The following is a 3,244-nucleotide window of genomic DNA, read 5'->3' as shown; positions in this document are numbered from 1 at the left end:
CCCAGGGCAGCATTCCAGCGCAGCATCCCGCTCTCTGCCCCGGCGCCCGGGCGCGCTCCCCAGAGTCCTCTTCTCCCCTTCGGCGCCCCCCCGCGCGGTGAATGGTGCGAGCCGCAGGTGTGGCCGGCGGGACAAACCAACAGCGGGCGGGGGGTGATCGGCGCGGCGGGAGGGCGGGACGGGACGGGACGGGGCTGGCAGCGGGTGCATCACCGGGAGCGAAGCGGGCGGAGCGGCCGCCGCGGGAGATTGAAGTGCCGAGGCCGCGGCGGGGCGAGGAGCGTGAGGCGTTGCCGCCACTGCCAGCGTCGCCCGTGGGGAGGAGAATAGGAGGAGGGGGCCGGTAAGTGACATGGGCCGGCGGCGGCGGGAGTGCGGCCCCGGCGGCGGCGGTGCCGGTGGGCAGGGCATGGCAGGGCAGAGGCCGCGGCTCCGGGAGGCCGGGGGTCCGCCCCTGCCCGGGTGCCTGTCCCCGGCCTGCCCCGCCGAGCCGCCCGTGCCCGACCTGCGGGTGGGAGAAGGCGCGTGGCGAACCGGGATAGGGCGCGCGAGGCGGGCGAACACCGGGCTACTCTCCCCAAGGTTGCTGGCCCAGGTGTTGGGACAGGCAGGCCGTGACCTGGATCACAAAACCAATCTTGGTGTAAAGATAAAGATAGATTTTTTTTTTCCCTGAAAAAATTTTTTCAGCTTGAGTCAGCTTCCTGGGCTGATTCAGGGTAGGGACAGTGAGAGGAGAAACTCGTGGCTGGAGCTGATGCATGTGATATAACTGCTGGTCGAAAGTGTTAATAAAGCTGCTAGCTAATTAGAACATCTGCATTAACTCTAATTAGAGCATCTGTAGGAACTGTAGTTAGAACATCTGTAATAACTCGTGAGTTATAATTTGGTCATTCTTATCTTGATGGAGCATTTATTTTAATGCTGAGGTGTTTCAGGTGCCTTTGGGTGGCTGCATTTCTCCTTGAGCCTTAGCAAATATATGTACAGAGTAGATTTCTTCATTGAGAACAAAACCTCTTTAGAAATGGATTAATTCTTGTATAGCAGCACTTGGGAAAAAACTGTGGGTCATCATCACTTGGTCAGCTTCAGGGGCTGATTGCAGGAAGAACAGGATTTTAGGACACTGATAACTAGACGACTTTAATGCTCTAATTTGCTGTGTATTCACTTATCAGAATCACATTTACATCCTGTCACATACTGAATGGCCTAGTGTGTATAGGCATTCTTGAGTCTAACAGATGTGATGAAAGGCATTTACCCTTCCCCTCACCAGCCTTTAGAATCACAATGACAAAAGGCTGAAATATATGAGAAGACAGATTTGTTAAATATTAGAGCATAGTTCTGCCTCTAAACATGACAAATAGAGTGAGGAAAAAATCGGATATTCTTAAGAAACTGTAACCAGAAACCAGTTTGATAGGTCTCAAAAGTATCTTTCCAAATTACTTTTCTCTACAGAAGAAGAAGCTCTCACATGCAGGACTCTGCTGCCCTGAGTTCCTTGAGTGAGTGTGGTAGCTGAGTCAGTTGCAGCAACTGTTTATAGTTCAGTCTTGATAGATGAGGTTTCCCATCTTCTGGGGAGAAGCTGGAGCTTTCCCTCCAGCCCCTTGCTGGTATTTTTATCCCCTTCCTTTTCTAAAACATCCATCCCTGTGCTGCCTCACTGTGTCTTGGAGGCTGGGCTGCGGGTAGAGCTTTGCTTTCACTTCTGTCACTTTCTGTTCTCCTTGTCTAGAGATACAGAGATATCAGGAACTGGCATTTGTTTCTTGTTCCTTTCTGGCAAACCTGAGCTTCTGTTAGGAAAGATGGTGTGATGCTGGTGGAGCACTAGACTTAGGCTGGCTTGTAACTTGTGTTTATTTAATAAGTTACTTATTATTACCTAGGGATCTCAAGTCACCACCCTCCGTAGGCTTATTACTATCAGCTGAAAGTAAAAATCAGGGTTTCCATTCAAGATGGCTTACAAGTTTGAAGAGCATCCTTCCTTGTAACATTTGTGCATCAAAACCTTCTAAATCCCATTTACAATGCCAAGCAAAATTTAATAATGCAATTGTGATACAAATGTTTGGGCTTCTTACAACTAGGAGTGGCATACAAGAAAAGTAATACATTAAAAGTATTGAAAGGCTGTGGCTTTTTAAAATCCCATTTTCAATCAAGCCCTCTTTTACTATCTCTGTTTTATTTTCATCTTCTTTCCTGCAAGTGGATGGAGGTAAAAAATAATCTTACAATCTCATCTGTTGGGGGGAAACCCCAAACTAAATGAAGCCTAACTTAGCAGAGATACCCACATACTGTGGATTAGGTTTCAGACAGAATCATAGAGTGTTAAGGGGTTTGAATGGACCTTAAAGATCATCTAGTCCCAACTCCACTTCCCTGTGCAGGGACACCTCTCATTAGACCAGGTTGCCCAAGGCCTTATCCAACCTGGCCTTGAACACTTCCAGGGATGGGGCATTCACAGCTTCTGTGGGCAACATGCTCCAATGTCTCACCACTCTCACAGTAGAGAATTGCTTCCTAATATCTAACCTAAATTTCCACCCTGTGAGTTTGAACCTTTTATTTCTTGTCCCATCACTACAGTTCCGAGTCCTTCTTCTGCTTCCTTTTAGGTTTCCTTCAGATACTGTAAGTTTGTTGTATGATTTTCATGCAGCCTCCTCTTCTCCAGGCTGAACAGCCCGAACTTTCTCAGCCTGTCTTTATAGGGAAGGTGCCCCAGTCCCATTACCAACTTTGTGGCCTCCTCTGAACCTGCTCCAGCAGTTCTGTGTTCTCCTTGTGCTGGGAGCACCAGAGCTGGACACTATATTCCAGGTGGAGTCTCAGCGGAGGGGATTAGAGGGGGGGATAGAGAATCCCCCCCTTGCCCTGCTGCCCACGCTGCTTTGGATTCAGCCCAGGATATATCTGGCTTTGTGTGCTGCGAGCGCACAATGCCGGGTTATGCTGAGTTTTTCACCAACCACCCCCCGGTGTTGGTTCTGAACTAAGAAGCAATGGAATGATCCTGACCGGGAGCAAGGCTGACAGCCCGGCCCGGGCGCTGTGTCCGCCTCCTCCTGCTTCCTCCTCCTCCGGGACTACGGCTCCCAGCAGCGCCCGGGCTGAAAGTGAAAATAAGCGCCAGGTTACGCTCCTGTTTGCGCCCTCCGCCTCTCTCTCCCCCTCCCTCCCGGCGGGCCGCACGTGTCCTTCCTTTCCCTTT

This window comes from Anomalospiza imberbis, chromosome 4, assembly GCF_031753505.1.
Source record: "Anomalospiza imberbis isolate Cuckoo-Finch-1a 21T00152 chromosome 4, ASM3175350v1, whole genome shotgun sequence".
Lineage (NCBI taxonomy): Eukaryota > Metazoa > Chordata > Aves > Passeriformes > Viduidae > Anomalospiza > Anomalospiza imberbis.
Note: the sequence above shows the minus strand (reverse complement) of the source record.